The 14,425-nt window shown below is 27.7% G+C and overlaps 1 protein-coding gene and 1 pseudogene across 2 annotated transcripts in view; one reads left to right on the top strand and one right to left on the bottom strand.

Moving 5' to 3' along the window:
- LOC105153748 (uncharacterized) overlaps positions 1-14,425 on the bottom strand; it is a 292,829-nt gene that overhangs the window by 183,883 nt on the left and 94,521 nt on the right. The gene's annotated exons all lie outside the window — the stretch shown is intronic.
- On the top strand, positions 2,618-10,339 carry LOC105153747 (uncharacterized; annotated as a pseudogene). Its single transcript, XR_015544648.1, has 4 exons — positions 2,618-3,719; positions 7,330-7,447; positions 7,859-8,068; positions 8,794-10,339. The product of XR_015544648.1 is annotated as an uncharacterized LOC105153747 (transcript).

The following is a 14,425-nucleotide window of genomic DNA, read 5'->3' on the forward strand; positions in this document are numbered from 1 at the left end:
TATACTGTTAACATCAGTGTATCAAACTCGCTTTGGTTCATTAGAGGTATATAGATAATTTGATATTGTTTTTATTATACCATATTTCTACGGTTTAACAATATTTTAAAAATAAGTATTTATACACTTATACATATATACAATGTATATATGAGTGTGTATATATATATATATATATATATATATATATATGTATGAGTTTCCTAAAATATGTTATAAAGTCATAATTTTGTGTGAATATTTTATATTATCATTATTTATAGCTGTCATTTTTTTATGGAAAAAACGTAGATAAATTTCTAAATTTTTCTAGAACAAAATATAAATAAAATAAAAATTTATTCATAAAATTGTTTATTTCATATTCTTAGATTATATATAAAATTCTACGTGATAAAAATAAGAAAAAAAATTTGTAATATTTCTATGTATGCATATATTCATATATATTATATATATTATATATATTGTACATATACATATACATATGTAAAAATATACATATATTTATATATATTATACATATGACATAAGATTTTAATATATATTATTTAAGATCTTCCAATAATAAATATAATAATAATGAAATTCTACAAATTTATATTTCAGTAATTTGTATATGTTGATCGAATCGACAAATAAAACGTCAATGGATTTGACGTACCTCAATAATGAAATTTTTTTTAAGTAGCTTCGAAGAATAAGCATTGATCAACGAAATTCAAAAGACAATTGCAAAAATCGAAATGATCAAGTTCAGGAATAGATTGCTATGAGTTTGTCGTGTCCATAAAAACTCACTCAAGGAAATTGTTATCGATATTGAGGTGGATGCGACCGAAATCGAAAAGCTGATAGCAAAAGACAAGAAACGGAGTCGTGACAGGCATGATTTCACATGGACTTGCCATGTGAGATACCGAGGGAATTCTCTTGAAAGTCAAAAGGCATCGTCCAATAAAGAAACGAATCCAGGAAAAGACAGCTTAGAAAATATGAGAATTCATTAGATACAAACGCTAAATAGGCAAAGAAACTTTTAATGTCAATGCAATTTATAATATAAATAATTGTGATCATACAAACTTAAAAAAAAATTAGAAATGTTAATTCAAAAGAAAAGTTAATTTTATGAATAAATCCGGAAAAGAGAATCTAACTGAGGCGAGAGAAACACCGAAGAGAAAACGATTACTTATCTACAAAATCAAATATACGTTTATTAAAATTTCAATAAAGAAAAATCAGAGAGAAGAAAATTTCATTCGATATCAACTATTGTTTCGAAGACATCACGAAATCTTTTCGAAAAATCTGAAGGGGTTTCTTCGAATTATTTTGAAAGAAAAGATTATAATTGTAAGGGGATAATCACACGCATAATTTCCATATTTATTTATGTATAAATAATACTATTTATAAATTATCCGTTATATAAGTTATATAAGTTATATAAGTTATAATATAAGTTTCCATCACGAAAATCACATCAACAAAAATTGATAAACTCCGCTTAAAATACTTACATGAGAATTTAAATTTCAATATAAATTTGAATAAGCTGATTAAATCAAAACGTACTTTCTCGATTAAAGAAAATTGTTTGACAAAAATCAAGAATTTTCGCTTGAAACATGATAAAACCTACCAATTAATAAAAATTTAAATTATAATAATATTAAATAAAAATGGATCAATAAAATGTTCAACATAAAAGGTATTAGATTCTACTGTTTTAAACAAGCAGATCAGATATCACAGCAGAAAGTTAAAAAATGTAGGTATCACGGCAAATGTATTGGTTCAATGCGTCGGTATTGATTGAAACAAGGGATAACAAGGGATTTTTTAACTAAACCGTATTTATAATCCAAAGAGTAAAAAATTAATGAAAGAAAATTAAATTTCAGAGATTTAATGTCAATATAGTTTTGCCAGCTAATACTTCACAAATTGCTTCATGTAATTCATCGAAGAATTCTAACATCAAGAATTCTAATTCTGATCTAATAAGTAGAACAAACTTATATTTTGCAGTGATATTCTTTTGTGATATATAAATTTTTTGATAAACATTTATTTCAAATATCTCATATTTGTATGCAAAAAAAGTATAAAATTAGTTAATTCTTACAATATATGGGTTGTTCAGAAAGTTGCCCGATATTTTATTAACTCAAAATTATGTATAGCTTAGAATATATTTGTTGCAAAATTACAATCTGACGTAAAAGCTTAAAGTTTTCCCCAAAAATTCGTTTTTAAAAAATGTTCCTACAATTGTTTGTTACCGTTAAATAAAAAAGCGATAATTTTTAACGAAGATATAAAAAAAATAGGATTATTTTTATTTAAAAAAAAACGATTTTGTAGAGAAAACTTCAAGTTTTCACAATAAATTCAAAAATTTTTTTTGTACATGACAACCTACAAAGCGAGAAGAAAAAATTCTTTTTTCAGCCTCGTAATTTTCTATATGTAAAAATATTATCAAATTCACATAAACTCAAGAATTATAGTTGCTTAAAAATAGAAATTTCAAGCTTTAAAACTCTTTTTTCATTTTTAAATTTCATTTTTGACAAAGATATTATATATACAAAGATATTATGTCTATATTTTGAGCTAATAAAATACCGGAACTTTCTAAACAATCCAATATTAGAAATATTAACTTTCTTTAATTGATAAATGTTACGATATTGTTACAACATAAATATAACTGTCTCGGTAAATAAAAATTGCGTTCAAGGAATTGACATCTACATGATATTGTATTTACTTGTCTCAACTGGTTAGTTTCTGCCATCATGCCATATTTTATTATTACCTTTCAAATATCAGAGATCGAGCAAATATCAGCCATATCGATAAAAGAGAAAAAATTGGAATTGATTTATACATATAGGTATGTATTTAATGTATAGATGTCTCGATAATATCTGCAAAAATAAATAATACAGATTCACAAAGTGTCTCATTTAAATAAACAAAAGTAAAAATTAATCGGCCACGAACGCTGCTTTGATTGAACACGTAGTTTCTTAAGACGAATAAAGTGCGATCAAGCGACACGCGTATCGAAATCGGACATGGCATTCTCGATTTTCCGTGTTATTTGCGAAAGCATATTGATATGAATACTATGATTGATGATGTGTGTGACCCACTGTAGTAAACAAAGATAGATATCACACATCTCCTTTCTAAAATTGTATAAGCTACTTGTCACAATAAGTTAATAATAATAAGATTATATGCGCGAACACCTAATCTTAATAAAAAAAATAGAGTTACAAACAAATTTTAAATTTTAAAAAATTCGTATTACTTATATTATTTATTTCTGTTTTTGAAAAGAATTAGCATTTTCTCGAAAATGTGTGTTTACAATAATTTTTATTAATTATCGTTATTTTTTATTAATATTTGTAGTCATCACGGTCTTACAATGTTCTGAATTGAAAAAGATCGCGATTAATCAGTATATGTCAATCCTTCTTCGAAAAGTTCTAGGATGATTATGGGTGGAAAATTACTGCAACGGGATTCGTTCATAGATAATAAATCTCCATTTCAATCGGTCAGTATATGTACATACATGATGTGTATATCATATGCTACCGGACAAAATAGCCATCAGCCACAGTAGCCACCTGTTCGTGCCTGTGGCATTTGTCTTCTGCCTTCTGTTACCATTCATGTCTCGGATTCATACAGTAAGCAACTGATTTTATTGTACATAACAATTTTACAAATAAACATTCGATAAAAAACTGCACTTATTTCGCTATCACAATCGATAATACTGTCAACATTGTATCTTATTTGACATTTTGGAGCAATGAATTTTGTAATTACATAAGAAGATAACTTTTAAAATATTTACTAAACTTTTAATTCCGTAATTTTCAGAAAAATATTATTTTGAAATGATTACTTTTGAAACATTGAACAAATCACTTAAAACCACTGGAAATTTATCAATAATTTTATATAATAAATACTATATACATATATCTATAAACATTACAAAATTATAGTATTATTTTGATAAATTTTAGACATTTTTTAGGCAATTTAATTTAAGTACATCCACACAGACATATTTTATAAAACTTGAATGACATGACCGTGTGATTTCAAACAAAGTTAATGTATTGTAGATATACGAATACAGAAAGAAATTATTAGGAAATGCCACAATAAGTTACACTGTTACACTATTACCATAGTTTATTATGTAAGATACGACAAATCAAACAAGAAAAACAAAAATCAATTTGAGTTCTATAACTGATGTAATACGGAATCCTTATCTCTATCCGCTTCAGCGGATCGACCAACGCGATTGCAATTATAAAAGAAAAAGATCGGAAAGAGACTAATTGTAAGTCTCTCACCTTGACAACAAGATTCCTACGATCTTTTTCAATTTTCCTTTGATGTCACCGTTATCATAACGAATCATATTTGATATGGCTAAGGATGTATATGTATATTAATCGGCACGCTGTCGAGATTATGCTGATTCGTGATAATTTCATTTAACTCTTATCTCGCTATGTCTGAATCCGTTGAAAATCGCCATTTTCACGCTAGCGTCTCAATCAGATTATTCACAGACACGAGTAATTATCGAGAAACGTATTGGTTAAATGGTAAATTGTACATGCCTGTTTACACTTTATTCCATTCTCTCGGACACCGGCAAATGTGCCATGAATTAAATATATCTTCTTAGCGTTCTTTTTTCAAATGCTTGTTTCCATTAATTTTTTTATACCATTTTAGCTTTCACAATATTACTATAGATTAAATTGTTAAAAAATTCTATTATGTGAATAAACGACTTTAATTATTTTTCGCTTAGTATATCCGTGTTACCAATGTATATATATATATATATATATATATATATGTGTGTGTGTGTGTGTGTGTGTGTGTGTGCGTGTATGCGTGCGTTCATGCTAATGAAATTAGAATTTAGAATGAAATTAGAATTTAGAATGAAATTTTGAAATTAGAATTATAAAATTTTATCACATGGAGGCAATAAGATCTTATTTTTACTCGCACATTCAAACGAACTTACAAGTGAAATTTTAATTATATGGATTATATATATTGTAGTTATAAGATATATTTAATAATAAGATATTAGACAGTGATAGGAAAAAAGATGATGTCTTCTCTAATTTTTTCTTAAGAAAAAACTGACACCAAATTGATTAATAGCTCATAACAAAAGAAATCAGAATATACGCGATCATCGCAAGAGAGACAAAGAAGTTAGAATTATATATAATATTATATGTATATAATATTACATTAATGTTAAATGTAGGATGTAGAATCAAATAAGAATTTCATCCCTCTCTTTCTCTCTCTCTTATACTATTATTCTATCTACAATAATAACTTTGTCACGAGATAAAGACAGCTCATTTATTTGATATTCACTGGAATTCAGCGAAAATCTATTCGAACAATTAGGTTAAGCCCTGACGTCAATCTCGCAGATAAACTTGAATCCGTTCGAAATGGTTAACATCGATTTTCTATTTCTGTCGCGGTTCGTATCGCGATCGTAACGCGTCGGCTAAAGTCGCAGAGCGTTTCGCATAAAAGTCGTGGCCAAATGCAATCTCCGTGCAGCGATAAAGGCTGTCGGATACTTTCTGCTCGTTATATCGATCCGCTCAAAATACGGTGCTAACTTCGTAGATTACAGTTTACTCCGTGTCGTACTCCAGCGTCAAAGGGTAAAGTTGCTTTTTCCCCAACAAAAGCTGGCGCACCCAAAATCTAATTCCATCGTCAGTAGCGGAATATCCTATGCGTCACAAAATAAATTAAATTCTACTAAAAGTGCTGCCCACTGGCGAATTAATGTGAATCATAATTTCTTTTCTGTTCCTAAGTTAATCGAAATCGCACGAATTTCGCACTAATGCATTTTATTAGCGTCATGAATTTCTGTGTCGCTTCTCTTTGGCTAAAAATATTTTGATAATAACGTCTATAAATTGTGTTTCATAAATTATTTTATTTTTTTCATATCTGAGAGAAATATATTTAACATCTAAAATATATTCATACGCACACATTAAACTCGATATTTTAAAGATTACTTTGTGTTTAAATTTTATTGAAAATTAAAAGAAAATGACAGCTATTAATCATGTTTTTGTGAATTCTATTGTATTTTTTACATTTTCAGTATTCTTTTAAAATATAACAATAACTATAATAATGATAAAATCATATGTTTTTCAGAATTAAGCGCGACATCTCGATTTTGTCGAATGTAGAATCTTTAGTCGAAATTAATTATCTAAAGATAAATTTTTTATAACGTCAAAGTGATAACGACTGCTAAAAAGTTTCCCAGCAAAACTAAATATACAGACGAAAAAGAAAATGGTAGAAAATAGCCGTGGTGACAAGCACATGCATCCGTATGGGCGTGTACGCGAGTACAGTTAGTAGTCTGACAGTTGACGAATCAAAAGTAAATATCGCGCGGTAAATGGATTCCACGCAAGAAACGACTATAACTCCTGTAACGCTTTACTACGTTTTTATTTTTTCAATTACTGTCCATGCCTCGCTAGCAATTAAATATCGTTAAATTGTACCGATTGTGGCCAAGAGCATGCAACTTCAGACTATGTCACCAAAGCGACTTGTTTCATTGTACGTTACGAACTCATATGCGTTATTCAAAACCGATTTCTTTTCAAGCATTTATCACCTTCATGCGCTTTTACTGTGCATATAATCTTTTTATACTGCTGTCATATTTAGTCAACGACGAGATTATAATCAAAAGAACAGATTATTTTATGAGAAAAATAAAATTGATAACAAACAGAAATATAAACTTTGCAGAATATTGGAAAGGAGAATTAATAAACAATATATTTGACAAAAGAAATGCTTTTATAAAAGACATTGATAAATATTTTTAAAATAACATATAAAACACACACGCAGAGCACAAATAATTATGAATTACAAATGAAAAATACGGTTGCTGTAAAAGGTACATATTTATCTATTTGTTAAGAAAATGATTTTGATAATCGTTGATGTAGCTACTTTAGTACAAAACTACATATCCCCAGGATTTAACCACAAGTTTAATAAACAAGAAAATCAGGGACGATAATGTATGGTAAGAGACATTAAATGACTCTTTGACAAGAACCCTCGATTTCAAGTACCTACTTCGGTTTATTTCATATTATATGTTCAAAATGTAACCAAGTGGTGATTAAGTCTCGTCTTTAAGAACCAGATACCCAGCGTCAGTCTTGTTTGCAGATTACACCGACTCAAGACAGTTCGAGAAGAACCTCACAGTTCCGAGGAATATATACAACCATATTCAGCGGTTACCGAATTACAACTGGAAACCACCTGACAAGTACTATGGCCCGAGGTATTCCGGTAAACCGCAGTCAGTCACTACGTTGATAATACAGGATGTTCATAAAGTTCCTGTTTTAGTTTCTGTTATATCAAACGTCTTATACACACTTTAGACTTGTAAACAATAAGTAAATTTATAAAATATTATAAACAATCTCTTTAAGAAATGAAGAATTATATAAGTTATTTAAAAAAATATCATACTCATTCATATAAAGAATATCAAAAGTTAATATATATCTGCAAAATTAATAATTACAAAATTAATAATTACAAATAAAAAGGTTTAAATTATAAATTTAAATTATAAATACATATTTATCTATAAATAGATATTTTTATAGGTAAATAAATTTTTAGGTAATAAAATTCGTGAAATAACTTATTGTAAATAAAGTTAAGAAGCCAACCGTTTTAACAGGGAAGAATTGACAAAGAAAAACCTGGGGATGGAATTTACAAAACCCGAGGATCCGGAACAAAGGACGACGGATCCATGGATAAAGAAAATGCAGGAGATAAGCCGACAGGAAAGAGAAAAATGGGCAACGTATAGAAGAAACGTGAAACTTACCCTCGACAATGTCGAAGAAACTACGAAAGCAGGAAAACTTACGAACGACGAATCGATCCTGATAAGGACACACAAAAATTGTTCTTTCTAGAAGAGCCATTAAATTAACCAGCAGTTTTGGCATTATTATACATCAATACAGAATCTTTAAAAAAATCATGATTAAATTATTAATTCTCAATATTCAACAATAATTTTAATATTTAACTTGAATTTGGTAATAAGGATATGGACCAATATGAGGAAATATCCACAAGTCTATACAGCTTAAACAAATTTATTTATTTATTCTCTTACGACAAATTGTAAATTAACCTGGGAGTTAATAAAAAGAAACTATTAATATTTTATTAATATATTATAAATTTGTATACCATAATACTCTTCCAATAAAAGTATATTTTGTTATAGATACCAATGTTTTCAAAAAACGAAAAATATGAAAATATAGAAAGATCAAAACTTCCTATAAAGTTACTTAAAAAAAACAAAACATTAGAAGCAAATATAGATGTAAGTTACATCTATAAAATTAAATTAAAGTCAATTACTAGAATATCTTTAAAGTTTAATAAAATAATTATTCATTTAATAAAATTATTAAATCTGTTATTATTAATCATATTATGATGTTAATCAATATTAACATCATAATATTATATATAAATTTATTTGTATAAAATATAAATATACATACATCTCTCACTAAAAATAACATTAAAAGTATGGAAATATATTAAATATATTAGCTTATAAATATATACATGTATACAATATATGTAACAGCTTGATCCTACCACTTCAAAATCATTTATACAGCATCCGTTAATGGATCAAAACAATGCGGACGTGAAAGGCTCTTCTAGCGATCGATTTCATTTCTTTTCTTGGCCAAACTTAAAACAATCCTCGGCTACAAATATCGATGAAGCATCTAATAAAAATTTCAAAAGCAACGAATGGAATACAGAGATGAAAAATTTATCTAAAAAACTTCCTTTGGAAAACAATTCATCAACGACATAAGGACTACGAAATATCCGACATAAAAAGAGATCCGTTCTTACAAAATTCATCTACTGATTATAAGAAAAACAAACTTGAGGAAGATTGTACTAGTTCCATAAAAAATTTATATCCTAAAGAATCGATCCCATAACAATTCAAAAATTCACATGTTCTTAAAAATAATATAAGTATGCATAACAATTTTATGAAATTTTCAGAAAACAACAACAATGATAAAGAAAATGAAAAGAAAATGACAAATTCGTTGATGCAGGAAAGCAAGAAAAAAGGTAATGTACATTTGCATTCCGAAAAGTCAAATTTTACAACAAACGAAAAACTTCACATGTCCCTAACAGTCGCACGAATAAAAATCTTAAAACTTTTTCAGAAACTGGAAGGAATTTAAATCATAAAACTGATTCCAAACTTTTCTCTCAAAATGACAAGGAAATCAATGAGAATAATAAAAAAGATAACGAAAAGACTATAATAGCGAAATCGTTGGAGCGGAAGATCAAGGAAAAGAAAGATGACGCGAGAGGAAAGGATGTGACAGAAAAACGAAATCACGAAAAATCATTTCATTCTGATAGATGGGGCATGAGCCACCTTTCATCGCCACCTATAGAATTTTTAAAGGATATACCTCGACGATCGAAGCATCAGAAAAATAAGGAACAGACGGAGACAGACGAAAAGCACTATATGTTTGGTGAGCGTCGTCTTACCTCCGAAAGATTTCTTCGAGGACATCTTGATGTATCGAGGACATAACATATCGAGAACTAAACGCTTTTCTACGAAAAGAGGGTCAAGGCTGAATGAGATTGAAGGATCTTCCAATCGAAGGATCGACCACTAATTCATCAAAATCGTCGGAATTCGGAAACAGCTCTAGTTCAAAAATTAATGACTGACAAACCCTATAAGAAACTTGCGGGATCTGAAAAAGTTCCAAACAATTATTATTCCCGATATTCAAGTCCCAACTATTGGAATAATTATCCAAATGCTGATATTAATAAAGGCTTATTTTTGAGATTTTTACAAGCTTTGCGATCGTATATCTGGCAAGATGATATAGATATACCAATGTCCTGTCGTATACGAATTTCAAATGCTTCATCCCGTATTTAAAAATATTCTTTAATATGTACTTATTTCATTTCATTATTCAAAATAAAATAATTAAAATTGAACTTGAATAATTACTCTGTTAAACATAACTGTCAAATAATAATCATCTAAAAATACTAAAAGTATGGGCATATTGATTTAATTAAATTCTTACTCGTTCACGTTAAGAATTGACTAAAGATATCTTTAATATTTAAAATGATATTTTAATAAAGATATCTTTGTTAAATAATAAATGTATTAATTATTTTTCTTTTATAATAATATTCCTCTCATGTGCAAACATATATTTTAAATTCATTTTATCATGTTTAAAAAATAATTTTTCATATATCTTTTCATATACTAAAAGTGCATTGACTTTTTCATGTAGCATTTTTAATATATCGACATTTATGTAAAAATTATAATAAAACGTACAATATGTTCATAGTTAACGTATATATATTTTTTTCTTGTATGTACACTTAAAAACTACCAGTTAATTTTTTTTTAGTTATTAAAAATACACAAAATGGTAAAATATTTAATAAAGAGCCACCATACTGTGTAACCATAATATATATATTATAATATCCGTACAGGTAATTTTCATCATGAAAGCAAGATAAGCAGCTGGTTTATTACATATCGCGTTAACCTATGAGCTTTTGAGGCTTGAGTCCTAGGACACCAAAATGTCAGAGGCGCTTGGAGACAATTTAAAAATAAATGTAAACCCAAGATTAAGCAATACTTTTATAATAACTTGTCCCTGTTCCTAAACACACACGTATCATAGTAGTTAAATGAATAAAAGGTCAAAGCTTCAGGCTTTCACCAGCAAATCTATTCTGTAATTCTTGACGAAAATTTCGTTATCGTTATAATACCGTAACGCAGTTTTTTTATCATGAAAATTCATTTTAAAAAAGCAGCGCAATGACGTTATAACGATAATGAAACTTGCGTTAAAAATAACAAAAGTCCCGCAACACTATTTTGTAAAAACAATGTGTGACGTAGGCAATATTGTATTTCATGACGGTAACAATAATAAAGAGTTTGGATAATTGTTTTAAAAAAGAAGTCGGTACTATTACATATTACTTTGAAAAAGTGGTCTTTGCAACTCCACTGGTTTTGTCATGGAAAATTGCGACGTTAAAAAAAGGTCATTAGAAAATCATGGAAGTAGACGTTTCTGAGGGGAGCGCTTAGAGATTACAAGCCCTTCTAAGAGGTGCAAATTTTGTTAACGCGGAAAACTAATAATAATATTGTGTTTTGCGCACACACACACACACACACACACACACACACACACACACACACACACACACACACACACACACACACAAATTAGGTCATCTTCAATATTACACAATTACTTATTCAAATTCGCGCATATAATATATTATCGTAACAAACAGTTTGATGTCTCGCGTTATAACTTGTAAAAATAATCCAACAGGACAACGTTAACAACAAGTTATCTTTTCTGAATAGAATCTTAAAAAAGAAGGTAGTCGAATATTGTATCGTATTATACTCTTGAGAAATTGTTAAATTCAGTCAATTACTCCTACCGCTCCTACCTATCCTTTTTAGTTATTCCATATATAATTTCCAGATTCTAATGGAATGAATATTCTTACATTAATAATAATAAATCATAATTAAGAAACTACAATAATATCATATCTATGTACAATAACTTTCGTGAGTCTTATCAGGACATGGTGAACTTGTTATAACGAATCAACTACTAAAGCATCATCATTCAGACATGAGTCTTTTTTGAAAACATGTGACTCTGAATCTAATAATGAAATATTCTCCCAATCTAATTCATGTCCATATTCTAACTGATACTCTGATACTATTGTGCGCAAATCTTTGGAGTTCTTAATATTCGCTATATGTTCCTTTATCTTTGTTTTAACTTTCCTTTTCATCTGGCCTATATGAAACGTCACAAAAATCGAGACAGCTTATTTTATATACCACATTACATTGAATTTGATTGGGAGAATATTTCATTATTAAATTCAGAGTCATGTTTTCAAAAAAGACTCACGTTTGAAATGATATCCATTAAAAAATAAATTAATGCTATTAACATACAAAATGATACAGAGCGTTTACCCAAAGTATATTTTCCTTTGCTTAATATAACTTCTCCCACGTAACTCCAGCGTTACCCTCTCCATCAGCTTTTCTATTGAAATTGTTTATAAATAGACTGTCATGATTTGAGTTTAACATACAGGCTTTAGTAGTTGATTCGTTACAACAAGTTCACCACATCCTGATAAGACTCACGAAAGTTATTGTACATAGGTATGATATTATTGTAGTTTCTTATAATTATAATTTATTATTATTAATGTAAGAATATTCATTCCATTAGAATCTGGAAATTATATGTGGAATAACTAAAAAAGATGAGCGATAGGAGTAATTGACTGAATTTAATAATAGATAATTTCTCTATAATACGATACAATATTCGACTACTTTCTCTTTTAAGATTCTACTTAGAAAAGATAACTTATTGTTAACATTGTCCTGTCATTTTTACAAGTTATAACGCGAGAACTCTTTGTGCAATAATATATTATATGTGCGAATTTGAATAAATAATTGTGTAATAATGAAGATGACCTAATTTAAAGTCGACACATCTATTTATTTAATTGTTATGTGATTAAAATATAAAATATTAGCTGCGAACATCTCGCGTTGTAATGTATATCGTTAAGAAATTTGTTATTTTAAAATTTGACCATGTATCGACTTTTATTGTAAGAAGATTTCTAAAAAATCATATAATATTGTTAAAAATGCAAGAGGAAAAAAAGTTAATCAGAAAAAATTATTATGCTCCATATTTAATTAAATTTTTCAATACGAGATAAAGTAATTCCTAGGCATAACCATAAATTAATATAATCAGTCTATTAAAACAGCATGTTGACATTTGCGGCATCCTGATATCGTAATACCTAATTTAGAACTTCGCATCATATAATCATGTAATCCTGATTTATGTACCCACGTTAATCGAACAAATAGACATGTTGTTTGATAATATCTCTTGTTCTTTCTATGGTTGCGTATATCTTTTTTCGTCACATTCTTTGTTGCAACATAAAAGTCGTCGAGAAGAAATATGTAGAAAATAAAATGACATTCCACTAGGATAAGCTCCAAAAAGGGAATCATCCATAGGAAAGAAATTCTCGGACATGGTAATAAATCCGCAAAGTTAAAAATACATGACAAACTGCACATCGTTAGATTTTTATCATATACAACTATACTGTTGAATATTTGTATACAAATAATACTACATAAATAATACTTATTTTATGTTATGTCCAATATTTTTGTTGCATTATTATGCTTTTCTCTATATACAAAAGCATCAGCAAATATTTAAAAATACAACTATACAGTTAATTCATTGCTTTGTTTATTTCTTTTAATATTTGACACTTTTCAGTTATGTTAAAAATTATAATATAATTTACTTTTCGATTATTTTATATTATTTTAATCTCATACATACAAAATTGATAATAAAAATATACAAATTTTAAAGATAAATTTAAAAAGACTTTTTTTATAAAATAAAATTGAACTTGTATAATAAACATGTTACAATATATTTTATTATTTAAATAATTGTGTGTATTAAGGAATTTTTTTAACATGAAGGTTTAGAGTGATGTTATTATTTTTGTTATTTTATCAATAGTCATATTCGTGAAAATGTAAAATAAAAGTATTAAAATATAAAATGCATAAATATATGATATAAAAATCAATCATTAAATATCATCTTCTATCATTATTAGAAACTCTATTCTGTCATCAGCAGCATTTCTAATTTACAATCAATTACAACTATTAATGCAATGCATGTAGAAATTCTTCATGTTAAATGATCTCGTCAAATAAATTTCTGAATGTTTTAATTTCTGATAAACCATTCATTCCAGCATGTAATAGGTATACGAAGTTCGAAACTAATTTTATATTTTGGTGACTTGCAGTGATGATATGTAATTATATAATGTACAAAAGTCAATATCAAAAGTCATTATGAGATTGTTCTCCGATAATAATTTTAATGATTGAAGATTATAACAATACTATCCCACAAAAATTTCAAAATATTAAGAGCAAAAAATAGCAAAAATTAAAAAAAAACAGAAACAATTTTCTTAAGTTAAAAGATCATAATTATTTGATATAAATAAAATAGAGAAAAATCATACT

This window comes from Acromyrmex echinatior, chromosome 3 (genome assembly GCF_024713525.1).
Source record: "Acromyrmex echinatior isolate Ae372 chromosome 3, ASM2471352v2, whole genome shotgun sequence".
Taxonomy (NCBI): Eukaryota; Metazoa; Arthropoda; class Insecta; order Hymenoptera; family Formicidae; genus Acromyrmex; species Acromyrmex echinatior.